Below are 21,817 nucleotides of genomic sequence, written 5' to 3'. Positions count from 1 at the left end.
AGCCGACTGCGCTACGAACAGTGTCACCTTATGCATGGGCCCCGACAGGCACGGCCCGGAGGCTTCAAGAGAAGAGGGGCCTCACAAAAAAGAGATTCGGTTGAAATTTTCTAGGATTTACCCCGTAGGGCCTCCGAAAAACCACTTGGCCCGGGGGCCCATGATACACTTAAGACGGCCCTGGCTACAAAGGCTCACGTACAACTGTTTCGGCTGTTAACCGAAAGGTTAATGGTTCGATCCCACCCGAGAGCGTGAGCTCTATATATTAGTCTTTACAACAAACATTTTGTCAATGTGAGAATACTAGTGAAACTTAGCATATAAGCCTTCGTGAAGCAAATGGCCGTCGCGTTCGGCTGTTGATCGGAAGGTTAATGGTTCGATCCTGACCGTGGGCGTGCTTTTTCATAACAAACAATTTTAAAAGTCAGAATACTAGTGATGAAAGCGCGGTACGTCAGCCTTGGTTGCGCGTTCTGCTGTTAACCGAAAAGTTGATGGTTCGAGCCCACCCGGGGGCGTGTGCTTTATATTTATTAATCTTTATAACAAACATTTTTGCAAAGTGAGAATGCCAGTGATGAAACAGCGGTGAGTCAGCCTCCGTGGCGCAATCGGATAGCGCGTTCGGCTGTTAACCGAAAAGTTGGTGGTTCGAGCCCACCCGGGGGAGTGTGCTATATTTTTATTAATCTTTATAACAAACATTTTTGCAAAGTGAGAATACCAGTGATGAAACAGTTGCATGTCAACCTCCGTGGCGCAATCGGATAGCGCGTTCGGCTGTTAACCGAAAGGTTGGTGGTTCGAGCCCACCCGGGGGCGTGTGCTATATTTTTATTAATCTTTATAACAAACATTTTTGCAAAGTGAGAATACCAGTGATGAAACAGTTGCATGTGAGCCTTCGTGGCGCAATCGGATAGCGCGTTCGGCTGTTAACCGAAAGGTTGGGGGTTCGAGCCCACCCGGGTGCGTGCGCTATATTTTTATTAATCTTTATAACAAACATTTTTGCAAAGTGAGAATACCAGTGATGAAACAGCGGTACGTCAGCCTCCGTGGCGCAATCGGATAGCGCGTTCGGCTGTTAACCGAAAGGTTGGTGGTTCGAGCCCACCCGGGGGCGTGTGCTATATTTTTATGAATCTTTATAACAAACATTTTTGCAAAGTGAGAATACCAGTGATGAAACAACTGCATGTCAGCCTCCGTGGCGCAATCGGATAGCGCGTTCGACTGTTAACCGAAAGGTTGGTAGTTCGAGCCCACCCGGGGGCGTGCGCTTTATATTAATTAATCTTTATAACAAACATTTTTGCAAAGTGAGAATACCAGTGATGAAACGGTGGTATGTCAGCCTCCGTGGCGCAATCGGATAGTGCGTTCGGCTGTTAACCGAACGGTTGGTGGTTCGAGCCCACCCGGGGGCGTGTGCTATATTTTTATTAATCTTTATAACAAACATTTTTGCAAAGTGAGAATACCAGTGATGAAACAGTTGCATTTCAGTCTCCGTGGCGCAATCGGATAGCGCGTTCGCTGTTAACCGAAAGGTTGGTGGTTCGAGCCCACCCGGGGGCGTGGGCTTTATATTTATTAATCTTTATAACAAACATTTTTGCAAAGTGAGAATACCAGTGATGAAACAGTTGCATGTCAGCCTCCGTGGCGCAATCGGATAGCGCGTTCGGCTGATAACCGAAAGGTTGGTGGTTCGAGCCCACCCGGGGGCGTGGGCTGTATTTTTATTAATCTTTATAACAAACATTTTTGCAAAGTGAGAATACCAGTGATGAAACAGTTGCATGTTAGCCTCCGTGGCGCAATCGGATAGCGCGTTCTGCTGTTAACCGAAAGGTTGGTGGTTCGAGCCCACCCGGGGGCGTGTGCCATATTTTTATTAATCTTTATAACAAACATTTTTGCAAAGTGAGAATACCAGTGATGAAACAGTTGCATGTCAGCCTCCGTGGCGCAATCGGATAGCGCGTTCGGCTGTTAACCGAAAGGTTGGTGGTTCGAGCCCACCCGGGGGCGTGCGCTATATATTAATTAATCTTTATAACAAACATTTTTGCAAAGTGAGAATACCAGTGATGAAACAGTTGCATGTTAGCCTCCGTGGCGCAATCGGATAGCGCGTTCGACTGTTAACCGAAAGGTTGGTAGTTCGAGCCCACCCGGGGGCGTGCGCTTTATATTAATTAATCTTTATAACAAACATTTTTGCAAAGTGAGAATACCAGTGATGAAACGGTGGTACGTCAGCCTCCGTGGCGCAATCGGATAGCGCGTTCGGCTGTTAACCGAAAGGTTGGTGGTTCGAGCCCACCCGGGGGCGTGTGCTATATTTTTATTAATCTTTATAACAAACATTTTTGCAAAGTGAGAATACCAGTGATGAAACGGTGGTATGTCAGCCTCCGTGGCGCAATCGGATAGCGCGTTCGGCTGTTAACCGAAAGGTTGGTGGTTCGAGCCCACCCGGGGGCTTGCGCTTTATATTTATTAATCTTTATAACAAACATTTTTGCAAAGTGAGAATACCAGTGATGAAACAGTTGCATTTCAGCCTCCGTGGCGCAATCGGATAGCGCGTTCGGCTGTTAATCGAAAGGTTGGTGGTTCGAGCCCACCCGGGGGCGTGCGCTTTATATTAATTAATCTTTATAACAAACATTTTTGCAAAGTGAGAATACCAGTGATGAAACGGTGGTATGTCAGCCTCCGTGGCGCAATCGGATAGCGCGTTCGACTGTTAACCGAAAGGTTGGTGGTTCGAGCCCACCCGGGGGCGTGCGCTATATTTTTATTAATCTTTATAACAAACATTTTTGCAAAGTGAGAATACCAGTGATGAAACAGCTGCATGTCAGCCTCCGTGGCGCAATCGGATAGCGCGTTCGGCTGTTAACCGAAAGGTTGGTGGTTCGAGCCCACCCGGGGGCGTGTGCTATTTTTTTATTAATCTTTATAACAAACATTTTTGCAAAGTGAGAATACCAGTGATGAAACAGCTGCATGTCAACCTCCGTGGCGCAATCGGATAGCGCATTCGGCTGTTAACCGAAAGGTTGGTGGTTCGAGCCCACCCGGGGGCGTGTGCTAGATTTTTATTAATCTTTATAACAAACATTTTTGCAAAGTGAGAATACCAGTGATGAAACAGCTGCATGTCAGCCTCCGTGGCGCAATCGGATAGCGCGTACGACTGTTGACCGAAAGGTTCGAGCCCACCCGGGGGCGTGCGCTTTATATTAATTAATCTTTATAACAAACATTTTTGCAAAGTGAGAATACCAGTGATGAAACAGTGGTATGTCAGCCTCCGTGGCGCAATCGGATAGCGCGTTCGGCTGTTAACCGAAAGGTTGGTGGTTCGAGCCCACCCGGGGGCGTGTGCTATATTTTTATTAATCTTTATAACAAACATTTTTGCAAAGTGAGAATACCAGTGATGAAACAGCTGCATGTCAGCCTCCGTGGCGCAATCGGATATCGCATTCGGCTGTTAACCGAAAGGTTGGTGGTTCGAGCCCACCCGGGGGCGTGCGCTTTATATTAATTAATCTTTATAACAAACATTTTTGCAAAGTGAGAATACCAGTGATGAAACGGTGGTATGTCAGCCTCCGTGGCGCAATCGGATAGCGCGTTCGGCTGTTAACCGAAAGGTTGGTGGTTCGAGCCCACCCGGGGGCTTGCGCTTTATATTTATTAATCTTTATAACAAACATTTTTGCAAAGTGAGAATACCAGTGATGAAACAGTTGCATTTCAGCCTCCGTGGCGCAATCGGATAGCGCGTTCGGCTGTTAACCGAAAGGTTGGTGGTTCGAGCCCACCCGGGGGCGTGTGCTATATTTTTATTAATCTTTATAACAAACATTTTTGCAAAGTGAGAATACCAGTGATGAAACGGTGGTATGTCAGCCTCCGTGGCGCAATCGGATAGCGCGTTCGGCTGTTAACCGAAAGGTTGGTGGTTCGAGCCCACCCGGGGGCTTGCGCTTTATATTTATTAATCTTTATAACAAACATTTTTGCAAAGTGAGAATACCAGTGATGAAACAGTTGCATTTCAGCCTCCGTGGCGCAATCGGATAGCGCGTTCGGCTGTTAACCGAAAGGTTGGTGGTTCAAGCCCACACGGGGGCGCGTGCTATATTTTTATTAATCTTTATAACAAACATTTTTGCAAAGTGAGAATACCAGTGATGAAACAGTTGCATGTCAGCCTCCGTGGCGCAATCGGATAGCGCGTTCGGCTGTTAACCGAAAGGTTGGTGGTTCGAGCCCACCCGGGGGCGTGTGCTATATTTTTATTAATCTTTATAACAAACATTTTTGCAAAGTGAGAATACCAGTGATGAAACAGTTGCATGTCAATCTCCGTGGCGGAATCGGATAGCGCGTTCGGCTGTTAACCGAAAGGTTGGTGGTTCGAGCCCACCCGGGGGCGTGCGCTTTATATTAATTAATCTTTATAACAAACATTTTTGCAAAGTGAGAATACCAGTGATGAAACGGTGGTATGTCAGCCTCCGTGGCGCAATCGGATAGCGCGTTCGACTGTTAACCGAAAGGTTGGTGGTTCGAGCCCACCCGGGGGCGTGCGCTATATTTTTATTAATCTTTATAACAAACATTTTTGCAAAGTGAGAATACCAGTGATGAAACAGCTGCATGTCAGGCTCCGTGGCGCAATCGGATAGCGCGTTCGGCTGTTAACCGAAAAGTTGGTGGTTCGAGCCCACCCGGGGGAGTGTGCTATATTTTTATTAATCTTTATAACAAACATTTTTGCAAAGTGAGAATACCAGTGATGAAACAGTTGCATGTCAGCCTCCGTGGCGCAATCGGATAGCGCGTTCGGCTGTTAACCGAAAGGTTGGTGGTTCGAGCCCACCCGGGGGCGTGCGCTTTATATTAATTAATCTTTATAACAAACATTTTTGCAAAGTGAGAATACCAGTGATGAAACAGCTGCATGTCAGTCTCCGTGGCGCAATCGGATAGCGCGTTCGGCTGTTAACCGAAAGGTTGGTGGTTCGAGCCCACCCGGGGGCGTGTGCTATATTTTTATTAATCTTTATAACAAACATTTTTGCAAAGTGAGAATACCAGTGATGAAACAGCTGCATGTCAACCTCCGTGGCGTAATCGGATAGCGCGTTCGACTGTTAACCGGAAGGTTGGTGGTTCGAGCCCACCCGGGGGCGTGCGCTTTATATTAATTAATCTTTATAACAAACATTTTTGCAAAGTGAGAATACCAGTGATGAAACGGTGGTATGTCAGCCTCCGTGGCGCAATCGGATAGCGCGTTCGGCTGTTAACCGAAAGGTTGGTGGTTCGAGCCCACCCGGGGGCGTGTGCCATATTTTTATTAATCTTTATGACAAACATTTTTGCAAAGTGACAATACCAGTGATGAAACAGTTGCATGTCAGCCTCCGTGGCGCAATCGGATAGCGCGTTCGGCTGTTAACCGAAAGGTTGGTGGTTCGAGCCCACCCGGGGGCGTGCGCTATATATTAATTAATCTTTATAACAAACATTTTTGCAAAGTGAGAATACCAGTGATGAAACAGCTGCATGTCATCCTCCGTGGCGCAATCGGATAGCGCGTTCCGCTGTTAACCGAAAGGTTGGTGGTTCGAGCCCACCCGGGCGCGTGTGCTATACTTTTATTAATCTTTATAACAAACATTTTTGCAAAGTGAGAATACCAGTGATGAAACAGCTGCATGTCAGCCTCCGTGGCGCAATCGGATAGCGCATTCGGCTGTTAACCGAAAGGTTGGTGGTTCGAGCCCACCCGGGGGCGTGTGCTATATTTTTATTAATCTTTATAACAAACATTTTTGCAAAGTGAGAATACCAGTGATGAAACAGCTGCATGTCAGCCTCCGTGGCGCAATCGGATAGCGCGTTCGACTGTTAACCGAAAGGTTCGAGCCCACCCGGGGGCGTGCGCTTTATATTAATTAATCTTTATAACAAACATTTTTGCAAAGTGAGAATACCAGTGATGAAACGGTGGTATGTCAGCCTCCGTGGCGCAATCGGATAGCGCGTTCGGCTGTTAACCGAAAGGTTGGTGGTTCGAGCCCACCCGGGGGCGTGTGCTATATTTTTATTAATCTTTATAACAAACATTTTTGCAAAGTGAGAATACCAGTGATGAAACAGTTGCATTTCAGTCTCCGTGGCGCAATCGGATAGCGCGTTCGGCTGTTAACTGAAAGGTTGGTGGTTCGAGCCCACCCGGGGGCGTGGGCTTTATATTTATTAATCTTTATAACAAACATTTTTGCAAAGTGAGAATACCAGTGATGAAACAGTTGCATGTCAGCCTCCGTGGCGCAATCGGATAGCGCCTTCGGCTGTTAACCGAAAGGTTGGTGGTTCGAGCCCACCCGGGGGCGTGTGCCATATTTTTATTAATCTTTATGACAAACATTTTTGCAAAGTGAGAATACCAGTGATGAAACAGTTGCATGTCAGCCTCCGTGGCGCAATCGGATAGCGCGTTCGGCTGTTAACCGAAAGGTTGGTGGTTCGAGCCCACCCGGGGGCGTGCGCTATGTATTAATTAATCTTTATAACAAACATTTTTGCAAAGTGAGAATACCAGTGATGAAACAGTTGCATGTTAGCCTCCGTGGCGCAATCGGATAGCGCGTTCTGCTGTTAACCGAAAGGTTGGTGGTTCGAGCCCACCCGGGGGCGTGCGCCATATTTTTATTAATCTTTATAACGAACATTTTTGCAAAGTGAGAATACCAGTGATGAAACAGTTGCATGTCAGCCTCCGTGGCGCAATCGGATAGCGCGTTCGGCTGTTAACCGAAAGGTTGGTGGTTCGAGCCCACCCGGGGGCGTGCGCTATATATTAATTAATCTTTATAACAAACATTTTTGCAAAGTGAGAATACCAGTGATGAAACAGCTGCATGTTAACCTCCGTGGCGCAATCGGATAGCGCGTTCGGCTGTTAACCGAAAGGTTGGTGGTTCGAGCCCACCCGGGGGCGTGTGCTATATTTTTATTAATCTTTATAACAAACATTTTTGCAAAGTGAGAATACCAGTGATGAAACAGTTGCATGTTACCCTCCGTGGCGCAATCGGATAGCGCGTTCGGCTGTTAACCGAAAGGTTGGTGGTTCGAGCCCACCCGGGGGCGTGTGCTATATTTTTATTAATCTTTATAACAAACATTTTTGCAAAGTGAGAATACCAGTGATGAAACAGCTGCATGTTATCCTCCGTGGCGCAATCGGATAGCGCGTTCGGCTGTTAACCGAAAGGTTGGTGGTTCGAGCCCACCCGGGGGCGTGTGCTATATTTTTATTAATCTTTATAACAAACATTTTTGCAAAGTGAGAATACCAGTGATGAAACAGTTGCATTTCAGTCTCCGTGGCGCAATCGGATAGCGCGTTCGGCTGTTAACCGAAAGGTTGGTGGTTCGAGCCCACCCGGGGGCGTGGGCTTTATATTTATTAATCTTTATAACAAACATTTTTGCAAAGTGAGAATACCAGTGATGAAACAGTTGCATGTCAGCCTCCGTGGCGCAATCGGATAGCGCGTTCGGCTGTTAACCGAAAGGTTGGTGGTTCGAGCCCACCCGGGGGCGTGTGCCATATTTTTATTAATCTTTATGACAAACATTTTTGCAAAGTGAGAATACCAGTGATGAAACAGTTGCATGTCAGCCTCCGTGGCGCAATCGGATAGCGCGTTCGGCTGTTAATCGAAAGGTTGGTGGTTCGAGCCCACCCGGGGGCGTGCGCTATGTATTAATTAATCTTTATAACAAACATTTTTGCAAAGTGAGAATACCAGTGATGAAACAGTTGCATGTTAGCCTCCGTGGCGCAATCGGATAGCGCGTTCTGCTGTTAACCGAAAGGTTGGTGGTTCGAGCCCACCCGGGGGCGTGCGCCATATTTTTATTAATCTTTATAACGAACATTTTTGCAAAGTGAGAATACCAGTGATGAAACAGTTGCATGTCAGCCTCCGTGGCGCAATCGGATAGCGCGTTCGGCTGTTAACCGAAAGGTTGGTGGTTCGAGCCCACCCGGGGGCGTGCGCTATATATTAATTAATCTTTATAACAAACATTTTTGCAAAGTGAGAATACCAGTGATGAAACAGTTGCATGTTAACCTCCGTGGCGCAATCGGATAGCGCGTTCGGCTGTTAACCGAAAGGTTGGTGGTTCGAGCCCACCCGGGGGCGTGTGCTATATTTTTATTAATCTTTATAGCAAACATTTTTGCAAAGTGAGAATACCAGTGATGAAACAGTTGCATGTTACCCTCCGTGGCGCAATCGGATAGCGCGTTCGGCTGTTAACCGAAAGGTTGGTGGTTCGAGCCCACCCGGGGGCGTGTGCTATATTTTTATTAATCTTTATAACAAACATTTTTGCAAAGTGAGAATACCAGTGATGAAACAGCTGCATGTTATCCTCCGTGGCGCAATCGGATAGCGCGTTCGGCTGTTAACCGAAAGGTTGGTGGTTCGAGCCCACCCGGGGGCGTGTGCTATATTTTTATTAATCTTTATAACAAACATTTTTGCAAAGTGAGAATACCAGTGATGAAACAGCTGCATGTCAGCCTCCGTGGCGCAATCGGATAGCGCATTCGGCTGTTAACCGAAAGGTTGGTGGTTCGAGCCCACCCGGGGGCGTGTGCTATATTTTTATTAATCTTTATAACAAACATTTTTGCAAAGTGAGAATACCAGTGATGAAACAGCTGCATGTCAGCCTCCGTGGCGCAATCGGATAGCGCGTTCGACTGTTAACCGAAAGGTTCGAGCCCACCCGGGGGCGTGCGCTTTATATTAATTAATCTTTATAACAAACATTTTTGCAAAGTGAGAATACCAGTGATGAAACAGTTGCATGTCAGCCTCCGTGGCGCAATCGGATAGCGCGTTCGGCTGTTAACCGAAAGGTTGGTGGTTCGAGCCCACCCGGGCGCGTGTGCTATATTTTTATTAATCTTTATAACAAACATTTTTGCAAAGTGAGAATACCAGTGATGAAACAGCTGCATGTCAGCCTCCGTGGCGCAATCGGATAGCGCATTCGGCTGTTAACCGAAAGGTTGGTGGTTCGAGCCCACCCGGGGGCGTGTGCTATATTTTTATTAATCTTTATAACAAACATTTTTGCAAAGTGAGAATACCAGTGATGAAACAGCTGCATGTCAGCCTCCGTGGCGCAATCGGATAGCGCGTTCGACTGTTAACCGAAAGGTTCGAGCCCACCCGGGGGCGTGCGCTTTATATTAATTAATCTTTATAACAAACATTTTTGCAAAGTGAGAATACCAGTGATGAAACAGTTGCATGTCAGCCTCCGTGGCGCAATCGGATAGCGCGTTCGGCTGTTAACCGAAAGGTTGGTGGTTCGAGCCCACACGGGGGCGTGTGCTATGTTTTTATTAATCTTTATAACAAACATTTTTGCAAAGTGAGAATACCAGTGATGAAACAGCGGTAAGTCAGCCTCCGTGGCGCAATCGGATAGCGCGTTCGGCTGTTAACCGAAAGGTTGGTGGTTCGAGCCCACCCGGGGGCGTGGGCTATACTTTTATTAATCTTTATAACAAACATTTTTGCAAAGTGAGAATACCAGTGATGAAACAGCTGCATGTCAGCCTCCGTGGCGCAATCGGATAGCGCGTTCGACTGTTAACCGAAAGGTTCGAGCCCACCCGGGGGCGTGCGCTTTATATTAATTAATCTTTATAACAAACATTTTTGCAAAGTGAGAAAACCAGTGATGAAACGGTGGTATGTCAGCCTCCGTGGCGCAATCGGATAGCGCGTTCGGCTGTTAACCGAAAGGTCGGTGGTTCGAGCCCACCCGGGGGCGTGTGCTATATTTTTATTAATCTTTATAACAAACATTTTTGCAAAGTGAGAATACCAGTGATGAAACAGTTGCATTTCAGTCTCCGTGGCGCAATCGGATAGCGCGTTCGGCTGTTAACCGAAAGGTTGGTGGTTCGAGCCCACCCGGGGGCGTGGGCTTTATATTTATTAATCTTTATAACAAACATTTTTGCAAAGTGAGAATACCAGTGATGAAACAGTTGCATGTCATCCTCCGTGGCGCAATCGGATAGCGCGTTCGGCTGTTAACCGAAAGGTTGGTGGTTCGAGCCCACCCGGGGGCGTGTGCCATATTTTTATTAATCTTTATGACAAACATTTTTGCAAAGTGAGAATACCAGTGATGAAACAGTTGCATGTCAGCCTCCGTGGCGCAATCGGATAGCGCGTTCGGCTGTTAACCGAAAGGTTGGTGGTTCGAGCCCACCCGCGGGCGTGCGCTATGTATTAATTAATCTTTATAACAAACATTTTTGCAAAGTGAGAATACCAGTGATGAAACAGTTGCATGTTAACCTCCGTGGCGCAATCGGATAGCGCGTTCGGCTGTTAACCGAAAGGTTGGTGGTTCGAGCCCACCCGGGGGCGTGTGCTATATTTTTATTAATCTTTATAACAAACATTTTTGCAAAGTGAGAATACCAGTGATGAAACAGTTGCATGTTAGCCTCCGTGGCGCAATCGGATAGCGCGTTCGGCTGTTAACCGAAAGGTTGGTGGTTCGAGCCCACCCGGGGGCGTGTGCTATATTTTTATTAATCTTTATAACAAACATTTTTGCAAAGTGAGAATACCAGTGATGAAACAGCTGCATGTCATCCTCCGTGGCGCAATCGGATAGCGCGTTCGGCTGTTAACCGAAAGGTTGGTGGTTCGAGCCCACCCGGGGGCGTGTGCTATATTTTTATTAATCTTTATAACAAACATTTTTGCAAAGTGAGAATACCAGTGATGAAACAGCTGCATGTCAGCCTCCGTGGCGCAATCGGATAGCGCGTTCGACTGTTAACCGAAAGGTTCGAGCCCACCCGGGGGCGTGCGCTTTATATTAATTAATCTTTATAACAAACATTTTTGCAAAGTGAGAATACCAGTGATGAAACAGTTGCATGTCAGCCTCCGTGGCGCAATCGGATAGCGCGCTCGGCTGTTAACCGAAAGGTTGGTGGTTCGAGCCCACACGGGGGCGTGTGCTATGTTTTTATTAATCTTTATAACAAACATTTTTGCAAAGTGAGAATACCAGTGATGAAACAGTTGCATGTCAGCCTCCGTGGCGCAATCGGATAGCGCATTCGGCTGTTAACCGAAAGGTTGGTGGTTCGAGCCCGCGCGTGTGCTATATTTTTATTAATCTTTATAACAAACATTTTTGCAAAGTGAGAATACCAGTGATGAAACAGCTGCATGTCAGCCTCCGTGGCGCAATCGGATAGCGCATTCGGCTGTTAACCGAAAGGTTGGTGGTTCGAGCCCACCCGGGGGCGTGTGCTATATTTTTATTAATCTTTATAACAAACATTTTTGCAAAGTGAGAATACCAGTGATGAAACAGCTGCATGTCAGCCTCCGTGGCGCAATCGGATAGCGCGTTCGACTGTTAACCGAAAGGTTCGAGCCCACCCGGGGGCGTGCGCTTTATATTAATTAATCTTTATAACAAACATTTTTGCAAAGTGAGAATACCAGTGATGAAACAGTTGCATGTCAGCCTCCGTGGCGCAATCGGATAGCGCGTTCGGCTGTTAACCGAAAGGTTGGTGGTTCGAGCCCACACGGGGGCGTGTGCTATGTTTTTATTAATCTTTATAACAAACATTTTTGCAAAGTGAGAATACCAGTGATGAAACAGCGGTAAGTCAGCCTCCGTGGCGCAATCGGATAGCGCGTTCGGCTGTTAACCGAAAGGTTGGTGGTTCGAGCCGGCGTGGGCTATACTTTTATTAATCTTTATAACAAACATTTTTGCAAAGTGAGAATACCAGTGATGAAACAGCGGTAAGTCAGCCTCCGTGGCGCTATCGGATAGCGCGTTCGGCTGTTAACCGCAAGTTTGGTGGTTCGAGCCCACCCGGGGGCGTGTGCTATATTTTTATTAATCTTTATAACAAACATTTTTGCAAAGTGAGAATACCAGTGATGAAACAGCTGCATGTCATCCTCCGTGGCGCAATCGGATAGCGCGTTCGGCTGTTAACCGAAAGGTTGGTGGTTCGAGCCCACCCGGGGGCGTGTGCTATATTTTTATTAATCTTTATAACAAACATTTTTGCAAAGTGAGAATACCAGTGATGAAACAGCTGCATGTCAGCCTCCGTGGCGCAATCGGATAGCGCGTTCGACTGTTAACCGAAAGGTTCGAGCCCACCCGGGGGCGTGCGCTTTATATTAATTAATCTTTATAACAAACATTTTTGCAAAGTGAGAATACCAGTGATGAAACAGTTGCATGTCAGCCTCCGTGGCGCAATCGGATAGCGCGTTCGGCTGTTAACCGAAAGGTTGGTGGTTCGAGCCCACACGGGGGCGTGTGCTATGTTTTTATTAATCTTTATAACAAACATTTTTGCAAAGTGAGAATACCAGTGATGAAACAGTTGCATGTCAGCCTCCGTGGCGCAATCGGATAGCGCATTCGGCTGTTAACCGAAAGGTTGGTGGTTCGAGCCCACCCGGGGGCGTGTGCCATATTTTTATTAATCTTTATGACAAACATTTTTGCAAAGTGAGAATACCAGTGATGAAACAGTTGCATGTCAGCCTCCGTGGCGCAATCGGATAGCGCGTTCGGCTGTTAATCGAAAGGTTGGTGGTTCGAGCCCACCCGGGGGCGTGTGCTATATTTTTATTAATCTTTATAACAAACATTTTTGCAAAGTGAGAATACCAGTGATGAAACAGCGGTAAGTCAGCCTCCGTGGCGCTATCGGATAGCGCGTTCGGCTGTTAACCGCAAGTTTGGTGGTTCGAGCCCACCCGGGGGCGTGTGCTATATTTTTATTAATCTTTATAACAAACATTTTTGCAAAGTGAGAATACCAGTGATGAAACAGCTGCATGTCATCCTCCGTGGCGCAATCGGATAGCGCGTTCGGCTGTTAACCGAAAGGTTGGTGGTTCGAGCCCACCCGGGGGCGTGTGCTATATTTTTATTAATCTTTATAACAAACATTTTTGCAAAGTGAGAATACCAGTGATGAAACAGCTGCATGTCAGCCTCCGTGGCGCAATCGGATAGCGCGTTCGACTGTTAACCGAAAGGTTCGAGCCCACCCGGGGGCGTGCGCTTTATATTAATTAATCTTTATAACAAACATTTTTGCAAAGTGAGAATACCAGTGATGAAACAGTTGCATGTCAGCCTCCGTGGCGCAATCGGATAGCGCGTTCGGCTGTTAACCGAAAGGTTGGTGGTTCGAGCCCACACGGGGGCGTGTGCTATGTTTTTATTAATCTTTATAACAAACATTTTTGCAAAGTGAGAATACCAGTGATGAAACAGTTGCATGTCAGCCTCCGTGGCGCAATCGGATAGCGCATTCGGCTGTTAACCGAAAGGTTGGTGGTTCGAGCCCACCCGGGGGCGTGTGCCATATTTTTATTAATCTTTATGACAAACATTTTTGCAAAGTGAGAATACCAGTGATGAAACAGTTGCATGTCAGCCTCCGTGGCGCAATCGGATAGCGCGTTCGGCTGTTAATCGAAAGGTTGGTGGTTCGAGCCCACCCGGGGGCGTGCGCTATGTATTAATTAATCTTTATAACAAACATTTTTGCAAAGTGAGAATACCAGTGATGAAACAGTTGCATGTTAGCCTCCGTGGCGCAATCGGATAGCGCGTTCTGCTGTTAACCGAAAGGTTGGTGGTTCGAGCCCACCCGGGGGCGTGCGCCATATTTTTATTAATCTTTATAACGAACATTTTTGCAAAGTGAGAATACCAGTGATGAAACAGTTGCATGTCAGCCTCCGTGGCGCAATCGGATAGCGCGTTCGGCTGTTAACCGAAAGGTTGGTGGTTCGAGCCCACCCGGGGGCGTGCGCTATATATTAATTAATCTTTATAACAAACATTTTTGCAAAGTGAGAATACCAGTGATGAAACAGTTGCATGTTAACCTCCGTGGCGCAATCGGATAGCGCGTTCGGCTGTTAACCGAAAGGTTGGTGGTTCGAGCCCACCCGGGGGCGTGTGCTATATTTTTATTAATCTTTATAACAAACATTTTTGCAAAGTGAGAATACCAGTGATGAAACAGTTGCATGTTACCCTCCGTGGCGCAATCGGATAGCGCGTTCGGCTGTTAACCGAAAGGTTGGTGGTTCGAGCCCACCCGGGGGCGTGTGCTATATTTTTATTAATCTTTATAACAAACATTTTTGCAAAGTGAGAATACCAGTGATGAAACAGCTGCATGTTATCCTCCGTGGCGCAATCGGATAGCGCGTTCGGCTGTTAACCGAAAGGTTGGTGGTTCGAGCCCACCCGGGGGCGTGTGCTATATTTTTATTAATCTTTATAACAAACATTTTTGCAAAGTGAGAATACCAGTGATGAAACAGCTGCATGTCAGCCTCCGTGGCGCAATCGGATAGCGCATTCGGCTGTTAACCGAAAGGTTGGTGGTTCGAGCCCACCCGGGGGCGTGTGCTATATTTTTATTAATCTTTATAACAAACATTTTTGCAAAGTGAGAATACCAGTGATGAAACAGCTGCATGTCAGCCTCCGTGGCGCAATCGGATAGCGCGTTCGACTGTTAACCGAAAGGTTCGAGCCCACCCGGGGGCGTGCGCTTTATATTAATTAATCTTTATAACAAACATTTTTGCAAAGTGAGAATACCAGTGATGAAACAGTTGCATGTCAGCCTCCGTGGCGCAATCGGATAGCGCGTTCGGCTGTTAACCGAAAGGTTGGTGGTTCGAGCCCACCCGGGCGCGTGTGCTATATTTTTATTAATCTTTATAACAAACATTTTTGCAAAGTGAGAATACCAGTGATGAAACAGCTGCATGTCAGCCTCCGTGGCGCAATCGGATAGCGCATTCGGCTGTTAACCGAAAGGTTGGTGGTTCGAGCCCACCCGGGGGCGTGTGCTATATTTTTATTAATCTTTATAACAAACATTTTTGCAAAGTGAGAATACCAGTGATGAAACAGCTGCATGTCAGCCTCCGTGGCGCAATCGGATAGCGCGTTCGACTGTTAACCGAAAGGTTCGAGCCCACCCGGGGGCGTGCGCTTTATATTAATTAATCTTTATAACAAACATTTTTGCAAAGTGAGAATACCAGTGATGAAACAGTTGCATGTCAGCCTCCGTGGCGCAATCGGATAGCGCGTTCGGCTGTTAACCGAAAGGTTGGTGGTTCGAGCCCACACGGGGGCGTGTGCTATGTTTTTATTAATCTTTATAACAAACATTTTTGCAAAGTGAGAATACCAGTGATGAAACAGCGGTAAGTCAGCCTCCGTGGCGCAATCGGATAGCGCGTTCGGCTGTTAACCGAAAGGTTGGTGGTTCGAGCCCACCCGGGGGCGTGGGCTATACTTTTATTAATCTTTATAACAAACATTTTTGCAAAGTGAGAATACCAGTGATGAAACAGCTGCATGTCAGCCTCCGTGGCGCAATCGGATAGCGCGTTCGACTGTTAACCGAAAGGTTCGAGCCCACCCGGGGGCGTGCGCTTTATATTAATTAATCTTTATAACAAACATTTTTGCAAAGTGAGAAAACCAGTGATGAAACGGTGGTATGTCAGCCTCCGTGGCGCAATCGGATAGCGCGTTCGGCTGTTAACCGAAAGGTCGGTGGTTCGAGCCCACCCGGGGGCGTGTGCTATATTTTTATTAATCTTTATAACAAACATTTTTGCAAAGTGAGAATACCAGTGATGAAACAGTTGCATTTCAGTCTCCGTGGCGCAATCGGATAGCGCGTTCGGCTGTTAACCGAAAGGTTGGTGGTTCGAGCCCACCCGGGGGCGTGGGCTTTATATTTATTAATCTTTATAACAAACATTTTTGCAAAGTGAGAATACCAGTGATGAAACAGTTGCATGTCATCCTCCGTGGCGCAATCGGATAGCGCGTTCGGCTGTTAACCGAAAGGTTGGTGGTTCGAGCCCACCCGGGGGCGTGTGCCATATTTTTATTAATCTTTATGACAAACATTTTTGCAAAGTGAGAATACCAGTGATGAAACAGTTGCATGTCAGCCTCCGTGGCGCAATCGGATAGCGCGTTCGGCTGTTAACCGAAAGGTTGGTGGTTCGAGCCCACCCGCGGGCGTGCGCTATGTATTAATTAATCTTTATAACAAACATTTTTGCAAAGTGAGAATACCAGTGATGAAACAGTTGCATGTTAACCTCCGTGGCGCAATCGGATAGCGCGTTCGGCTGTTAACCGAAAGGTTGGTGGTTCGAGCCCACCCGGGGGCGTGTGCTATATTTTTATTAATCTTTATAACAAACATTTTTGCAAAGTGAGAATACCAGTGATGAAACAGTTGCATGTTAGCCTCCGTGGCGCAATCGGATAGCGCGTTCGGCTGTTAACCGAAAGGTTGGTGGTTCGAGCCCACCCGGGGGCGTGTGCTATATTTTTATTAATCTTTATAACAAACATTTTTGCAAAGTGAGAATACCAGTGATGAAACAGCTGCATGTCATCCTCCGTGGCGCAATCGGATAGCGCGTTCGGCTGTTAACCGAAAGGTTGGTGGTTCGAGCCCACCCGGGGGCGTGTGCTATATTTTTATTAATCTTTATAACAAACATTTTTGCAAAGTGAGAATACCAGTGATGAAACAGCTGCATGTCAGCCTCCGTGGCGCAATCGGATAGCGCGTTCGACTGTTAACCGAAAGGTTCGAGCCCACCCGGGGGCGTGCGCTTTATATTAATTAATCTTTATAACAAACATTTTTGCAAAGTGAGAATACCAGTGATGAAACAGTTGCATGTCAGCCTCCGTGGCGCAATCGGATAGCGCGCTCGGCTGTTAACCGAAAGGTTGGTGGTTCGAGCCCACACGGGGGCGTGTGCTATGTTTTTATTAATCTTTATAACAAACATTTTTGCAAAGTGAGAATACCAGTGATGAAACAGTTGCATGTCAGCCTCCGTGGCGCAATCGGATAGCGCATTCGGCTGTTAACCGAAAGGTTGGTGGTTCGAGCCCGCGCGTGTGCTATATTTTTATTAATCTTTATAACAAACATTTTTGCAAAGTGAGAATACCAGTGATGAAACAGCTGCATGTCAGCCTCCGTGGCGCAATCGGATAGCGCATTCGGCTGTTAACCGAAAGGTTGGTGGTTCGAGCCCACCCGGGGGCGTGTGCTATATTTTTATTAATCTTTATAACAAACATTTTTGCAAAGTGAGAATACCAGTGATGAAACAGCTGCATGTCAGCCTCCGTGGCGCAATCGGATAGCGCGTTCGACTGTTAACCGAAAGGTTCGAGCCCACCCGGGGGCGTGCGCTTTATATTAATTAATCTTTATAACAAACATTTTTGCAAAGTGAGAATACCAGTGATGAAACAGTTGCATGTCAGCCTCCGTGGCGCAATCGGATAGCGCGTTCGGCTGTTAACCGAAAGGTTGGTGGTTCGAGCCCACACGGGGGCGTGTGCTATGTTTTTATTAATCTTTATAACAAACATTTTTGCAAAGTGAGAATACCAGTGATGAAACAGCGGTAAGTCAGCCTCCGTGGCGCAATCGGATAGCGCGTTCGGCTGTTAACCGAAAGGTTGGTGGTTCGAGCCGGCGTGGGCTATACTTTTATTAATCTTTATAACAAACATTTTTGCAAAGTGAGAATACCAGTGATGAAACAGCGGTAAGTCAGCCTCCGTGGCGCTATCGGATAGCGCGTTCGGCTGTTAACCGCAAGTTTGGTGGTTCGAGCCCACCCGGGGGCGTGTGCTATATTTTTATTAATCTTTATAACAAACATTTTTGCAAAGTGAGAATACCAGTGATGAAACAGCTGCATGTCATCCTCCGTGGCGCAATCGGATAGCGCGTTCGGCTGTTAACCGAAAGGTTGGTGGTTCGAGCCCACCCGGGGGCGTGTGCTATATTTTTATTAATCTTTATAACAAACATTTTTGCAAAGTGAGAATACCAGTGATGAAACAGCTGCATGTCAGCCTCCGTGGCGCAATCGGATAGCGCGTTCGACTGTTAACCGAAAGGTTCGAGCCCACCCGGGGGCGTGCGCTTTATATTAATTAATCTTTATAACAAACATTTTTGCAAAGTGAGAATACCAGTGATGAAACAGTTGCATGTCAGCCTCCGTGGCGCAATCGGATAGCGCGTTCGGCTGTTAACCGAAAGGTTGGTGGTTCGAGCCCACACGGGGGCGTGTGCTATGTTTTTATTAATCTTTATAACAAACATTTTTGCAAAGTGAGAATACCAGTGATGAAACAGTTGCATGTCAGCCTCCGTGGCGCAATCGGATAGCGCATTCGGCTGTTAACCGAAAGGTTGGTGGTTCGAGCCCACCCGGGCGCGTGTGCTATATTTTTATTAATCTTTATAACAAACATTTTTGCAAAGTGAGAATACCAGTGATGAAACAGCTGCATGTCAGCCTCCGTGGCGCAATCGGATAGCGCATTCGGCTGTTAACCGAAAGGTTGGTGGTTCGAGCCCACCCGGGGGCGTGTGCTATATTTTTATTAATCTTTATAACAAACATTTTTGCAAAGTGAGAATACCAGTGATGAAACAGCTGCATGTCAGCCTCCGTGGCGCAATCGGATAGCGCGTTCGACTGTTAACCGAAAGATTCGAGCCCACCCGGGGGCGTGCGCTTTATATTAATTAATCTTTATAACAAACATTTTTGCAAAGTGAGAATACCAGTGATGAAACAGTTGCATGTCAGCCTCCGTGGCGCAATCGGATAGCGCGTTCGGCTGTTAACCGAAAGGTTGGTGGTTCGAGCCCACACGGGGGCGTGTGCTATGTTTTTATTAATCTTTATAACAAACATTTTTGCAAAGTGAGAATACCAGTGATGAAACAGCGGTAAGTCAGCCTCCGTGGCGCAATCGGATAGCGCGTTCGGCTGTTAACCGAAAGGTTGGTGGTTCGAGCCCACCCGGGGGCGTGGGCTATACTTTTATTAATCTTTATAACAAACATTTTTGCAAAGTGAGAATACCAGTGATGAAACAGCGGTAAGTCAGCCTCCGTGGCGCTATCGGATAGCGCGTTCGGTTGTTAACCGAAAGGTTGGTGGTTCGAGCCCACCCGGGGGCGTGCGCTTTATATTTATTAATCTTTATAACAAACATTTTTACAAAGTGAGAATGCCAGTGATGAAACAGCGGTAACTCAGCCTCCGTGGCGCTATCGGATAGCGCGTTCGGCTGTTAACCGAAAGGTTGGTGGTTCGAGCCCACCCGGGGGCGAGCGCTTTATATTTATTAATCTTTATAACAAACATTTTTACAAAGTGAGAATGCCAGTGATGAAACAGCGGTAAGTCAGCCTCCGTGGCGCAATCGGATAGCGCGTTCGGCTGTTAACCGAAAGGTTGGTGGTTCGAGCCCACCCGGGGGCGTGCGATTTATATTAATTAATCTTTATAACAAACATTTTTGCAAAGTGACAATACCAGTGATGAAACAGTTGCATGTTAGCCTCCGTGGCGCAATCGGATAGCGCTTTCGGCTGATAAGCGAAAGGTTGGTGGTTCGAGCCCACCCGGGCGGGTGTGCCATATTTTTATTAATCTTTATAACAAACATTTTTGCAAAGTGAGAATACCAGTGATGAAACAGTTGCATATCAGCCTCCGTGGCGCAATCGGATAGCGCGTTCGGCTGTTAACCGAAAGGTTGGTGGTTCGAGCCCACCCGGGGGCGTGCGCTTTATATTAATTAATCTTTATAGCAAACATTTTTGCAAAGTGAGAATACCAGTGATGAAACAGCTGCATGTCAGCCTCCGTGGCGCAATCGGATAGCGCGTTCGGCTGTTAACCGAAAGGTTGGTGGTTCGAGCCCACCCGGGGGCGTGTGCTATATTTTTATTAATCTTTATAACAAACATTTTTGCAAAGTGAGAATACCAGTGATGAAACAGCTGCATGTCAGCCTCCGTGGCGCAATCGGATAGCGCATTCGGCTGTTAACCGAAAGGTTGGTGGTTCGAGCCCACCCGGGGGCGTGTGCTATATTTTTATTAATCTTTATAACAAACATTTTTGCAAAGTGAGAATACCAGTGATGAAACAGCTGCATGTCAGCCTCCGTGGCGCAATCGGATAGCGCGTTCGACTGTTAACCGAAAGGTTCGAGCCCACCCGGGGGCGTGCGCTTTATATTAATTAATCTTTATAACAAACATTTTTGCAAAGTGAGAATACCAGTGATGAAACAGTGGTATGTCAGCCTCCGTGGCGCAATCGGATAGCGCGTTCGGCTGTTAACCGAAAGGTTGGTGCTTCGAGCCCACCCGGGGGCGTGTGCTATATTTTTATTAATATTTATAACAAACATTTTTGCAAAGTGAGAATACCAGTGATGAAACAGTTGCATGTCAATCTCCGTGGCGGAATCGGATAGCGCGTTCGGCTGTTAACCGAAAGGTTGGTGGGTCGAGCCCACCCGGGGGCGTGTGCTATATTTTTATTAATCTTTATAACAAACATTTTTGCAAAGTGAGAATACCAGTGATGAAACAGTTGCATGTGAGCCTTCGTGGCGCAATCGGATAGCGCGTTCGGCTGTTAACCGAAAGGTTGGGGGTTCGAGCCCACCCGGGTGCGTGCGCTATATTTTTATTAATCTTTATAACAAACATTTTTGCAAAGTGAGAATACCAGTGATGAAACAGTGGTATGTCAGCCTCCGTGGCGCAATCGGATAGCGCGTTCGGCTGTTAACCGAAAGGTTGGTGGTTCGAGCCCACCCGGGGGCGTGTGCTATATTTTTATTAATCTTTATAACAAACATTTTTGCAAAGTGAGAATACCAGGGATGAAACAGTTGCATGTCAGCCTCCGTGGCGCAATCGGATAGCGCGTTCGACTGTTAACCGAAAGGTTGGTGGTTCGAGCCCACCCGGGTGCGTGCGCTTTATATTAATTAATCTTTATAACAAACATTTTTGCAAAGTGAGAATACCAGTGATGAAACGGTGGTATGTCAGCCTCCGTGGCGCAATCGGATAGCGCGTTCGGCTGTTAACCGAAAGGTTGGTGGTTCGAGCCCACCCGGGGGCGTGTGCTATATTTTTATTAATCTTTATAACAAACATTTTTGCAAAGTGAGAATACCAGTGATGAAACAGTTGCGTTTCAGTCTCCGTGGCGCAATCGGATAGCGCGTTCGCTGTTAACCGAAAGGTTGGTGATTCGAGCCCACCCGGGGGCGTGGGCTTTATATTTATTAATCTTTATAACAAACATTTTTGCAAAGTGAGAATACCAGTGATGAAACAGTTGCATGGCAGCTTCCGTGGCGCAATAGGATAGCGCGTTCGGCTGTTAACCGGAAGGTTGGTGGTTCGAGCCCACCCGGGGGCGTGGGCTGTATTTTTATTAATCTTTATAACAAACATTTTTGCAAAGTGAGAATACCAGTGATGAAACAGTTGTATGTTAGCCTCCGTGGCGCAATCGGATAGCGCGTTCTGCTGTTAACCGAAAGGTTGGTGGTTCGAGCCCACCCGGGGGCGTGCGCTATATATTAATTAATCTTTATAACAAACATTTTTGCAAAGTGAGAATACCAGTGATGAAACAGTTGCATGTTAGCCTCCGTGGCGCAATCGGATAGCGCGTTCTGCTGTTAACCGAAAGGTTGGTGGTTCGAGCCCACCCGGGGGCGTGCGCCATAT

At 46.9% G+C, this 21,817-nt stretch overlaps 101 non-coding genes across 101 annotated transcripts; all 101 read left to right on the top strand.

Annotated features, from left to right (window-relative positions):
* The first annotated feature begins 754 nt into the window (after positions 1-754).
* Positions 755-828, top strand: TRNAN-GUU (transfer RNA asparagine (anticodon GUU)). Its single transcript has one exon. It is a non-coding gene; the product is annotated as a tRNA-Asn (tRNA).
* Positions 829-1,058: 230 nt separating this feature from the next.
* On the top strand, positions 1,059-1,132 carry TRNAN-GUU (transfer RNA asparagine (anticodon GUU)). The gene has a single exon. It is a non-coding gene; the product is annotated as a tRNA-Asn (tRNA).
* Positions 1,133-1,362: 230 nt separating this feature from the next.
* Positions 1,363-1,436, top strand: TRNAN-GUU (transfer RNA asparagine (anticodon GUU)). Its single transcript has one exon. It is a non-coding gene; the product is annotated as a tRNA-Asn (tRNA).
* A 229-nt stretch (positions 1,437-1,665) lies between these two features.
* On the top strand, positions 1,666-1,739 carry TRNAI-GAU (transfer RNA isoleucine (anticodon GAU)). Its single transcript has one exon. It is a non-coding gene; the product is annotated as a tRNA-Ile (tRNA).
* A 78-nt stretch (positions 1,740-1,817) lies between these two features.
* On the top strand, positions 1,818-1,891 carry TRNAN-GUU (transfer RNA asparagine (anticodon GUU)). Its single transcript has one exon. It is a non-coding gene; the product is annotated as a tRNA-Asn (tRNA).
* A 78-nt stretch (positions 1,892-1,969) lies between these two features.
* TRNAN-GUU (transfer RNA asparagine (anticodon GUU)) lies at positions 1,970-2,043 on the top strand. Its single transcript has one exon. It is a non-coding gene; the product is annotated as a tRNA-Asn (tRNA).
* Positions 2,044-2,273: 230 nt separating this feature from the next.
* On the top strand, positions 2,274-2,347 carry TRNAN-GUU (transfer RNA asparagine (anticodon GUU)). Its single transcript has one exon. It is a non-coding gene; the product is annotated as a tRNA-Asn (tRNA).
* Positions 2,348-2,425: 78 nt separating this feature from the next.
* On the top strand, positions 2,426-2,499 carry TRNAN-GUU (transfer RNA asparagine (anticodon GUU)). Its single transcript has one exon. It is a non-coding gene; the product is annotated as a tRNA-Asn (tRNA).
* Positions 2,500-2,577: 78 nt separating this feature from the next.
* TRNAN-GUU (transfer RNA asparagine (anticodon GUU)) lies at positions 2,578-2,651 on the top strand. The gene has a single exon. It is a non-coding gene; the product is annotated as a tRNA-Asn (tRNA).
* Positions 2,652-2,729: 78 nt separating this feature from the next.
* Positions 2,730-2,803, top strand: TRNAN-GUU (transfer RNA asparagine (anticodon GUU)). Its single transcript has one exon. It is a non-coding gene; the product is annotated as a tRNA-Asn (tRNA).
* A 78-nt stretch (positions 2,804-2,881) lies between these two features.
* TRNAN-GUU (transfer RNA asparagine (anticodon GUU)) lies at positions 2,882-2,955 on the top strand. Its single transcript has one exon. It is a non-coding gene; the product is annotated as a tRNA-Asn (tRNA).
* Positions 2,956-3,033: 78 nt separating this feature from the next.
* Positions 3,034-3,107, top strand: TRNAN-GUU (transfer RNA asparagine (anticodon GUU)). The gene has a single exon. It is a non-coding gene; the product is annotated as a tRNA-Asn (tRNA).
* Positions 3,108-3,330: 223 nt separating this feature from the next.
* TRNAN-GUU (transfer RNA asparagine (anticodon GUU)) lies at positions 3,331-3,404 on the top strand. Its single transcript has one exon. It is a non-coding gene; the product is annotated as a tRNA-Asn (tRNA).
* A 78-nt stretch (positions 3,405-3,482) lies between these two features.
* Positions 3,483-3,556, top strand: TRNAN-GUU (transfer RNA asparagine (anticodon GUU)). The gene has a single exon. It is a non-coding gene; the product is annotated as a tRNA-Asn (tRNA).
* Positions 3,557-3,634: 78 nt separating this feature from the next.
* TRNAN-GUU (transfer RNA asparagine (anticodon GUU)) lies at positions 3,635-3,708 on the top strand. Its single transcript has one exon. It is a non-coding gene; the product is annotated as a tRNA-Asn (tRNA).
* Positions 3,709-3,786: 78 nt separating this feature from the next.
* Positions 3,787-3,860, top strand: TRNAN-GUU (transfer RNA asparagine (anticodon GUU)). Its single transcript has one exon. It is a non-coding gene; the product is annotated as a tRNA-Asn (tRNA).
* Positions 3,861-3,938: 78 nt separating this feature from the next.
* TRNAN-GUU (transfer RNA asparagine (anticodon GUU)) lies at positions 3,939-4,012 on the top strand. The gene has a single exon. It is a non-coding gene; the product is annotated as a tRNA-Asn (tRNA).
* A 78-nt stretch (positions 4,013-4,090) lies between these two features.
* Positions 4,091-4,164, top strand: TRNAN-GUU (transfer RNA asparagine (anticodon GUU)). Its single transcript has one exon. It is a non-coding gene; the product is annotated as a tRNA-Asn (tRNA).
* A 78-nt stretch (positions 4,165-4,242) lies between these two features.
* TRNAN-GUU (transfer RNA asparagine (anticodon GUU)) lies at positions 4,243-4,316 on the top strand. Its single transcript has one exon. It is a non-coding gene; the product is annotated as a tRNA-Asn (tRNA).
* A 230-nt stretch (positions 4,317-4,546) lies between these two features.
* Positions 4,547-4,620, top strand: TRNAN-GUU (transfer RNA asparagine (anticodon GUU)). The gene has a single exon. It is a non-coding gene; the product is annotated as a tRNA-Asn (tRNA).
* Positions 4,621-4,850: 230 nt separating this feature from the next.
* TRNAN-GUU (transfer RNA asparagine (anticodon GUU)) lies at positions 4,851-4,924 on the top strand. Its single transcript has one exon. It is a non-coding gene; the product is annotated as a tRNA-Asn (tRNA).
* Positions 4,925-5,002: 78 nt separating this feature from the next.
* TRNAN-GUU (transfer RNA asparagine (anticodon GUU)) lies at positions 5,003-5,076 on the top strand. The gene has a single exon. It is a non-coding gene; the product is annotated as a tRNA-Asn (tRNA).
* Positions 5,077-5,306: 230 nt separating this feature from the next.
* TRNAN-GUU (transfer RNA asparagine (anticodon GUU)) lies at positions 5,307-5,380 on the top strand. The gene has a single exon. It is a non-coding gene; the product is annotated as a tRNA-Asn (tRNA).
* A 78-nt stretch (positions 5,381-5,458) lies between these two features.
* On the top strand, positions 5,459-5,532 carry TRNAN-GUU (transfer RNA asparagine (anticodon GUU)). Its single transcript has one exon. It is a non-coding gene; the product is annotated as a tRNA-Asn (tRNA).
* A 230-nt stretch (positions 5,533-5,762) lies between these two features.
* On the top strand, positions 5,763-5,836 carry TRNAN-GUU (transfer RNA asparagine (anticodon GUU)). The gene has a single exon. It is a non-coding gene; the product is annotated as a tRNA-Asn (tRNA).
* A 223-nt stretch (positions 5,837-6,059) lies between these two features.
* On the top strand, positions 6,060-6,133 carry TRNAN-GUU (transfer RNA asparagine (anticodon GUU)). Its single transcript has one exon. It is a non-coding gene; the product is annotated as a tRNA-Asn (tRNA).
* Positions 6,134-6,211: 78 nt separating this feature from the next.
* On the top strand, positions 6,212-6,285 carry TRNAN-GUU (transfer RNA asparagine (anticodon GUU)). The gene has a single exon. It is a non-coding gene; the product is annotated as a tRNA-Asn (tRNA).
* Positions 6,286-6,363: 78 nt separating this feature from the next.
* Positions 6,364-6,437, top strand: TRNAN-GUU (transfer RNA asparagine (anticodon GUU)). Its single transcript has one exon. It is a non-coding gene; the product is annotated as a tRNA-Asn (tRNA).
* Positions 6,438-6,515: 78 nt separating this feature from the next.
* TRNAN-GUU (transfer RNA asparagine (anticodon GUU)) lies at positions 6,516-6,589 on the top strand. Its single transcript has one exon. It is a non-coding gene; the product is annotated as a tRNA-Asn (tRNA).
* Positions 6,590-6,667: 78 nt separating this feature from the next.
* TRNAN-GUU (transfer RNA asparagine (anticodon GUU)) lies at positions 6,668-6,741 on the top strand. The gene has a single exon. It is a non-coding gene; the product is annotated as a tRNA-Asn (tRNA).
* A 78-nt stretch (positions 6,742-6,819) lies between these two features.
* TRNAN-GUU (transfer RNA asparagine (anticodon GUU)) lies at positions 6,820-6,893 on the top strand. The gene has a single exon. It is a non-coding gene; the product is annotated as a tRNA-Asn (tRNA).
* A 78-nt stretch (positions 6,894-6,971) lies between these two features.
* On the top strand, positions 6,972-7,045 carry TRNAN-GUU (transfer RNA asparagine (anticodon GUU)). Its single transcript has one exon. It is a non-coding gene; the product is annotated as a tRNA-Asn (tRNA).
* A 78-nt stretch (positions 7,046-7,123) lies between these two features.
* On the top strand, positions 7,124-7,197 carry TRNAN-GUU (transfer RNA asparagine (anticodon GUU)). Its single transcript has one exon. It is a non-coding gene; the product is annotated as a tRNA-Asn (tRNA).
* A 78-nt stretch (positions 7,198-7,275) lies between these two features.
* On the top strand, positions 7,276-7,349 carry TRNAN-GUU (transfer RNA asparagine (anticodon GUU)). Its single transcript has one exon. It is a non-coding gene; the product is annotated as a tRNA-Asn (tRNA).
* A 78-nt stretch (positions 7,350-7,427) lies between these two features.
* On the top strand, positions 7,428-7,501 carry TRNAN-GUU (transfer RNA asparagine (anticodon GUU)). Its single transcript has one exon. It is a non-coding gene; the product is annotated as a tRNA-Asn (tRNA).
* Positions 7,502-7,579: 78 nt separating this feature from the next.
* Positions 7,580-7,653, top strand: TRNAN-GUU (transfer RNA asparagine (anticodon GUU)). Its single transcript has one exon. It is a non-coding gene; the product is annotated as a tRNA-Asn (tRNA).
* Positions 7,654-7,731: 78 nt separating this feature from the next.
* TRNAN-GUU (transfer RNA asparagine (anticodon GUU)) lies at positions 7,732-7,805 on the top strand. Its single transcript has one exon. It is a non-coding gene; the product is annotated as a tRNA-Asn (tRNA).
* Positions 7,806-7,883: 78 nt separating this feature from the next.
* On the top strand, positions 7,884-7,957 carry TRNAN-GUU (transfer RNA asparagine (anticodon GUU)). Its single transcript has one exon. It is a non-coding gene; the product is annotated as a tRNA-Asn (tRNA).
* A 78-nt stretch (positions 7,958-8,035) lies between these two features.
* On the top strand, positions 8,036-8,109 carry TRNAN-GUU (transfer RNA asparagine (anticodon GUU)). Its single transcript has one exon. It is a non-coding gene; the product is annotated as a tRNA-Asn (tRNA).
* A 78-nt stretch (positions 8,110-8,187) lies between these two features.
* On the top strand, positions 8,188-8,261 carry TRNAN-GUU (transfer RNA asparagine (anticodon GUU)). Its single transcript has one exon. It is a non-coding gene; the product is annotated as a tRNA-Asn (tRNA).
* Positions 8,262-8,339: 78 nt separating this feature from the next.
* TRNAN-GUU (transfer RNA asparagine (anticodon GUU)) lies at positions 8,340-8,413 on the top strand. The gene has a single exon. It is a non-coding gene; the product is annotated as a tRNA-Asn (tRNA).
* A 78-nt stretch (positions 8,414-8,491) lies between these two features.
* TRNAN-GUU (transfer RNA asparagine (anticodon GUU)) lies at positions 8,492-8,565 on the top strand. The gene has a single exon. It is a non-coding gene; the product is annotated as a tRNA-Asn (tRNA).
* Positions 8,566-8,643: 78 nt separating this feature from the next.
* Positions 8,644-8,717, top strand: TRNAN-GUU (transfer RNA asparagine (anticodon GUU)). Its single transcript has one exon. It is a non-coding gene; the product is annotated as a tRNA-Asn (tRNA).
* A 223-nt stretch (positions 8,718-8,940) lies between these two features.
* TRNAN-GUU (transfer RNA asparagine (anticodon GUU)) lies at positions 8,941-9,014 on the top strand. Its single transcript has one exon. It is a non-coding gene; the product is annotated as a tRNA-Asn (tRNA).
* A 78-nt stretch (positions 9,015-9,092) lies between these two features.
* On the top strand, positions 9,093-9,166 carry TRNAN-GUU (transfer RNA asparagine (anticodon GUU)). Its single transcript has one exon. It is a non-coding gene; the product is annotated as a tRNA-Asn (tRNA).
* A 223-nt stretch (positions 9,167-9,389) lies between these two features.
* TRNAN-GUU (transfer RNA asparagine (anticodon GUU)) lies at positions 9,390-9,463 on the top strand. The gene has a single exon. It is a non-coding gene; the product is annotated as a tRNA-Asn (tRNA).
* A 78-nt stretch (positions 9,464-9,541) lies between these two features.
* TRNAN-GUU (transfer RNA asparagine (anticodon GUU)) lies at positions 9,542-9,615 on the top strand. The gene has a single exon. It is a non-coding gene; the product is annotated as a tRNA-Asn (tRNA).
* A 223-nt stretch (positions 9,616-9,838) lies between these two features.
* On the top strand, positions 9,839-9,912 carry TRNAN-GUU (transfer RNA asparagine (anticodon GUU)). The gene has a single exon. It is a non-coding gene; the product is annotated as a tRNA-Asn (tRNA).
* Positions 9,913-9,990: 78 nt separating this feature from the next.
* TRNAN-GUU (transfer RNA asparagine (anticodon GUU)) lies at positions 9,991-10,064 on the top strand. Its single transcript has one exon. It is a non-coding gene; the product is annotated as a tRNA-Asn (tRNA).
* Positions 10,065-10,142: 78 nt separating this feature from the next.
* Positions 10,143-10,216, top strand: TRNAN-GUU (transfer RNA asparagine (anticodon GUU)). The gene has a single exon. It is a non-coding gene; the product is annotated as a tRNA-Asn (tRNA).
* Positions 10,217-10,294: 78 nt separating this feature from the next.
* On the top strand, positions 10,295-10,368 carry TRNAN-GUU (transfer RNA asparagine (anticodon GUU)). The gene has a single exon. It is a non-coding gene; the product is annotated as a tRNA-Asn (tRNA).
* Positions 10,369-10,446: 78 nt separating this feature from the next.
* Positions 10,447-10,520, top strand: TRNAN-GUU (transfer RNA asparagine (anticodon GUU)). The gene has a single exon. It is a non-coding gene; the product is annotated as a tRNA-Asn (tRNA).
* A 78-nt stretch (positions 10,521-10,598) lies between these two features.
* Positions 10,599-10,672, top strand: TRNAN-GUU (transfer RNA asparagine (anticodon GUU)). Its single transcript has one exon. It is a non-coding gene; the product is annotated as a tRNA-Asn (tRNA).
* A 78-nt stretch (positions 10,673-10,750) lies between these two features.
* TRNAN-GUU (transfer RNA asparagine (anticodon GUU)) lies at positions 10,751-10,824 on the top strand. The gene has a single exon. It is a non-coding gene; the product is annotated as a tRNA-Asn (tRNA).
* Positions 10,825-11,345: 521 nt separating this feature from the next.
* On the top strand, positions 11,346-11,419 carry TRNAN-GUU (transfer RNA asparagine (anticodon GUU)). The gene has a single exon. It is a non-coding gene; the product is annotated as a tRNA-Asn (tRNA).
* A 223-nt stretch (positions 11,420-11,642) lies between these two features.
* On the top strand, positions 11,643-11,716 carry TRNAN-GUU (transfer RNA asparagine (anticodon GUU)). Its single transcript has one exon. It is a non-coding gene; the product is annotated as a tRNA-Asn (tRNA).
* A 374-nt stretch (positions 11,717-12,090) lies between these two features.
* Positions 12,091-12,164, top strand: TRNAN-GUU (transfer RNA asparagine (anticodon GUU)). Its single transcript has one exon. It is a non-coding gene; the product is annotated as a tRNA-Asn (tRNA).
* A 223-nt stretch (positions 12,165-12,387) lies between these two features.
* Positions 12,388-12,461, top strand: TRNAN-GUU (transfer RNA asparagine (anticodon GUU)). The gene has a single exon. It is a non-coding gene; the product is annotated as a tRNA-Asn (tRNA).
* Positions 12,462-12,539: 78 nt separating this feature from the next.
* Positions 12,540-12,613, top strand: TRNAN-GUU (transfer RNA asparagine (anticodon GUU)). The gene has a single exon. It is a non-coding gene; the product is annotated as a tRNA-Asn (tRNA).
* A 78-nt stretch (positions 12,614-12,691) lies between these two features.
* On the top strand, positions 12,692-12,765 carry TRNAN-GUU (transfer RNA asparagine (anticodon GUU)). The gene has a single exon. It is a non-coding gene; the product is annotated as a tRNA-Asn (tRNA).
* Positions 12,766-12,995: 230 nt separating this feature from the next.
* Positions 12,996-13,069, top strand: TRNAN-GUU (transfer RNA asparagine (anticodon GUU)). Its single transcript has one exon. It is a non-coding gene; the product is annotated as a tRNA-Asn (tRNA).
* Positions 13,070-13,292: 223 nt separating this feature from the next.
* On the top strand, positions 13,293-13,366 carry TRNAN-GUU (transfer RNA asparagine (anticodon GUU)). Its single transcript has one exon. It is a non-coding gene; the product is annotated as a tRNA-Asn (tRNA).
* A 78-nt stretch (positions 13,367-13,444) lies between these two features.
* Positions 13,445-13,518, top strand: TRNAN-GUU (transfer RNA asparagine (anticodon GUU)). The gene has a single exon. It is a non-coding gene; the product is annotated as a tRNA-Asn (tRNA).
* A 78-nt stretch (positions 13,519-13,596) lies between these two features.
* Positions 13,597-13,670, top strand: TRNAN-GUU (transfer RNA asparagine (anticodon GUU)). Its single transcript has one exon. It is a non-coding gene; the product is annotated as a tRNA-Asn (tRNA).
* Positions 13,671-13,748: 78 nt separating this feature from the next.
* TRNAN-GUU (transfer RNA asparagine (anticodon GUU)) lies at positions 13,749-13,822 on the top strand. The gene has a single exon. It is a non-coding gene; the product is annotated as a tRNA-Asn (tRNA).
* Positions 13,823-13,900: 78 nt separating this feature from the next.
* TRNAN-GUU (transfer RNA asparagine (anticodon GUU)) lies at positions 13,901-13,974 on the top strand. Its single transcript has one exon. It is a non-coding gene; the product is annotated as a tRNA-Asn (tRNA).
* Positions 13,975-14,052: 78 nt separating this feature from the next.
* Positions 14,053-14,126, top strand: TRNAN-GUU (transfer RNA asparagine (anticodon GUU)). The gene has a single exon. It is a non-coding gene; the product is annotated as a tRNA-Asn (tRNA).
* Positions 14,127-14,204: 78 nt separating this feature from the next.
* TRNAN-GUU (transfer RNA asparagine (anticodon GUU)) lies at positions 14,205-14,278 on the top strand. Its single transcript has one exon. It is a non-coding gene; the product is annotated as a tRNA-Asn (tRNA).
* Positions 14,279-14,356: 78 nt separating this feature from the next.
* TRNAN-GUU (transfer RNA asparagine (anticodon GUU)) lies at positions 14,357-14,430 on the top strand. The gene has a single exon. It is a non-coding gene; the product is annotated as a tRNA-Asn (tRNA).
* Positions 14,431-14,508: 78 nt separating this feature from the next.
* TRNAN-GUU (transfer RNA asparagine (anticodon GUU)) lies at positions 14,509-14,582 on the top strand. Its single transcript has one exon. It is a non-coding gene; the product is annotated as a tRNA-Asn (tRNA).
* A 223-nt stretch (positions 14,583-14,805) lies between these two features.
* TRNAN-GUU (transfer RNA asparagine (anticodon GUU)) lies at positions 14,806-14,879 on the top strand. Its single transcript has one exon. It is a non-coding gene; the product is annotated as a tRNA-Asn (tRNA).
* Positions 14,880-14,957: 78 nt separating this feature from the next.
* On the top strand, positions 14,958-15,031 carry TRNAN-GUU (transfer RNA asparagine (anticodon GUU)). The gene has a single exon. It is a non-coding gene; the product is annotated as a tRNA-Asn (tRNA).
* Positions 15,032-15,254: 223 nt separating this feature from the next.
* On the top strand, positions 15,255-15,328 carry TRNAN-GUU (transfer RNA asparagine (anticodon GUU)). Its single transcript has one exon. It is a non-coding gene; the product is annotated as a tRNA-Asn (tRNA).
* A 78-nt stretch (positions 15,329-15,406) lies between these two features.
* TRNAN-GUU (transfer RNA asparagine (anticodon GUU)) lies at positions 15,407-15,480 on the top strand. The gene has a single exon. It is a non-coding gene; the product is annotated as a tRNA-Asn (tRNA).
* A 223-nt stretch (positions 15,481-15,703) lies between these two features.
* On the top strand, positions 15,704-15,777 carry TRNAN-GUU (transfer RNA asparagine (anticodon GUU)). Its single transcript has one exon. It is a non-coding gene; the product is annotated as a tRNA-Asn (tRNA).
* Positions 15,778-15,855: 78 nt separating this feature from the next.
* Positions 15,856-15,929, top strand: TRNAN-GUU (transfer RNA asparagine (anticodon GUU)). Its single transcript has one exon. It is a non-coding gene; the product is annotated as a tRNA-Asn (tRNA).
* A 78-nt stretch (positions 15,930-16,007) lies between these two features.
* Positions 16,008-16,081, top strand: TRNAN-GUU (transfer RNA asparagine (anticodon GUU)). The gene has a single exon. It is a non-coding gene; the product is annotated as a tRNA-Asn (tRNA).
* A 78-nt stretch (positions 16,082-16,159) lies between these two features.
* TRNAN-GUU (transfer RNA asparagine (anticodon GUU)) lies at positions 16,160-16,233 on the top strand. The gene has a single exon. It is a non-coding gene; the product is annotated as a tRNA-Asn (tRNA).
* A 78-nt stretch (positions 16,234-16,311) lies between these two features.
* On the top strand, positions 16,312-16,385 carry TRNAN-GUU (transfer RNA asparagine (anticodon GUU)). The gene has a single exon. It is a non-coding gene; the product is annotated as a tRNA-Asn (tRNA).
* Positions 16,386-16,463: 78 nt separating this feature from the next.
* On the top strand, positions 16,464-16,537 carry TRNAN-GUU (transfer RNA asparagine (anticodon GUU)). The gene has a single exon. It is a non-coding gene; the product is annotated as a tRNA-Asn (tRNA).
* A 78-nt stretch (positions 16,538-16,615) lies between these two features.
* Positions 16,616-16,689, top strand: TRNAN-GUU (transfer RNA asparagine (anticodon GUU)). Its single transcript has one exon. It is a non-coding gene; the product is annotated as a tRNA-Asn (tRNA).
* Positions 16,690-17,210: 521 nt separating this feature from the next.
* Positions 17,211-17,284, top strand: TRNAN-GUU (transfer RNA asparagine (anticodon GUU)). The gene has a single exon. It is a non-coding gene; the product is annotated as a tRNA-Asn (tRNA).
* A 223-nt stretch (positions 17,285-17,507) lies between these two features.
* Positions 17,508-17,581, top strand: TRNAN-GUU (transfer RNA asparagine (anticodon GUU)). Its single transcript has one exon. It is a non-coding gene; the product is annotated as a tRNA-Asn (tRNA).
* A 374-nt stretch (positions 17,582-17,955) lies between these two features.
* TRNAN-GUU (transfer RNA asparagine (anticodon GUU)) lies at positions 17,956-18,029 on the top strand. The gene has a single exon. It is a non-coding gene; the product is annotated as a tRNA-Asn (tRNA).
* A 223-nt stretch (positions 18,030-18,252) lies between these two features.
* Positions 18,253-18,326, top strand: TRNAN-GUU (transfer RNA asparagine (anticodon GUU)). Its single transcript has one exon. It is a non-coding gene; the product is annotated as a tRNA-Asn (tRNA).
* Positions 18,327-18,404: 78 nt separating this feature from the next.
* TRNAN-GUU (transfer RNA asparagine (anticodon GUU)) lies at positions 18,405-18,478 on the top strand. The gene has a single exon. It is a non-coding gene; the product is annotated as a tRNA-Asn (tRNA).
* Positions 18,479-18,556: 78 nt separating this feature from the next.
* On the top strand, positions 18,557-18,630 carry TRNAN-GUU (transfer RNA asparagine (anticodon GUU)). Its single transcript has one exon. It is a non-coding gene; the product is annotated as a tRNA-Asn (tRNA).
* Positions 18,631-18,853: 223 nt separating this feature from the next.
* TRNAN-GUU (transfer RNA asparagine (anticodon GUU)) lies at positions 18,854-18,927 on the top strand. Its single transcript has one exon. It is a non-coding gene; the product is annotated as a tRNA-Asn (tRNA).
* A 78-nt stretch (positions 18,928-19,005) lies between these two features.
* TRNAN-GUU (transfer RNA asparagine (anticodon GUU)) lies at positions 19,006-19,079 on the top strand. The gene has a single exon. It is a non-coding gene; the product is annotated as a tRNA-Asn (tRNA).
* A 78-nt stretch (positions 19,080-19,157) lies between these two features.
* On the top strand, positions 19,158-19,231 carry TRNAN-GUU (transfer RNA asparagine (anticodon GUU)). The gene has a single exon. It is a non-coding gene; the product is annotated as a tRNA-Asn (tRNA).
* A 78-nt stretch (positions 19,232-19,309) lies between these two features.
* TRNAN-GUU (transfer RNA asparagine (anticodon GUU)) lies at positions 19,310-19,383 on the top strand. The gene has a single exon. It is a non-coding gene; the product is annotated as a tRNA-Asn (tRNA).
* Positions 19,384-19,461: 78 nt separating this feature from the next.
* On the top strand, positions 19,462-19,535 carry TRNAN-GUU (transfer RNA asparagine (anticodon GUU)). The gene has a single exon. It is a non-coding gene; the product is annotated as a tRNA-Asn (tRNA).
* A 230-nt stretch (positions 19,536-19,765) lies between these two features.
* TRNAN-GUU (transfer RNA asparagine (anticodon GUU)) lies at positions 19,766-19,839 on the top strand. The gene has a single exon. It is a non-coding gene; the product is annotated as a tRNA-Asn (tRNA).
* Positions 19,840-19,917: 78 nt separating this feature from the next.
* On the top strand, positions 19,918-19,991 carry TRNAN-GUU (transfer RNA asparagine (anticodon GUU)). The gene has a single exon. It is a non-coding gene; the product is annotated as a tRNA-Asn (tRNA).
* A 78-nt stretch (positions 19,992-20,069) lies between these two features.
* TRNAN-GUU (transfer RNA asparagine (anticodon GUU)) lies at positions 20,070-20,143 on the top strand. Its single transcript has one exon. It is a non-coding gene; the product is annotated as a tRNA-Asn (tRNA).
* A 223-nt stretch (positions 20,144-20,366) lies between these two features.
* TRNAN-GUU (transfer RNA asparagine (anticodon GUU)) lies at positions 20,367-20,440 on the top strand. Its single transcript has one exon. It is a non-coding gene; the product is annotated as a tRNA-Asn (tRNA).
* Positions 20,441-20,822: 382 nt separating this feature from the next.
* On the top strand, positions 20,823-20,896 carry TRNAN-GUU (transfer RNA asparagine (anticodon GUU)). The gene has a single exon. It is a non-coding gene; the product is annotated as a tRNA-Asn (tRNA).
* A 230-nt stretch (positions 20,897-21,126) lies between these two features.
* TRNAN-GUU (transfer RNA asparagine (anticodon GUU)) lies at positions 21,127-21,200 on the top strand. Its single transcript has one exon. It is a non-coding gene; the product is annotated as a tRNA-Asn (tRNA).
* Positions 21,201-21,429: 229 nt separating this feature from the next.
* Positions 21,430-21,503, top strand: TRNAN-GUU (transfer RNA asparagine (anticodon GUU)). The gene has a single exon. It is a non-coding gene; the product is annotated as a tRNA-Asn (tRNA).
* A 78-nt stretch (positions 21,504-21,581) lies between these two features.
* TRNAN-GUU (transfer RNA asparagine (anticodon GUU)) lies at positions 21,582-21,655 on the top strand. The gene has a single exon. It is a non-coding gene; the product is annotated as a tRNA-Asn (tRNA).
* A 78-nt stretch (positions 21,656-21,733) lies between these two features.
* Positions 21,734-21,807, top strand: TRNAN-GUU (transfer RNA asparagine (anticodon GUU)). The gene has a single exon. It is a non-coding gene; the product is annotated as a tRNA-Asn (tRNA).
* The last annotated feature ends 10 nt before the right edge of the window (positions 21,808-21,817 follow it).

The sequence above is a fragment of the Pholcus phalangioides genome, unplaced genomic scaffold, assembly GCF_987345545.1.
Source record: "Pholcus phalangioides strain wild (caught in Gottingen) unplaced genomic scaffold, Ppha-v1.0 ptg000017l_1, whole genome shotgun sequence".
NCBI classification, from domain to species: Eukaryota; Metazoa; Arthropoda; class Arachnida; order Araneae; family Pholcidae; genus Pholcus; species Pholcus phalangioides.
This window is presented reverse-complemented; position numbering and strand designations above follow the sequence as displayed.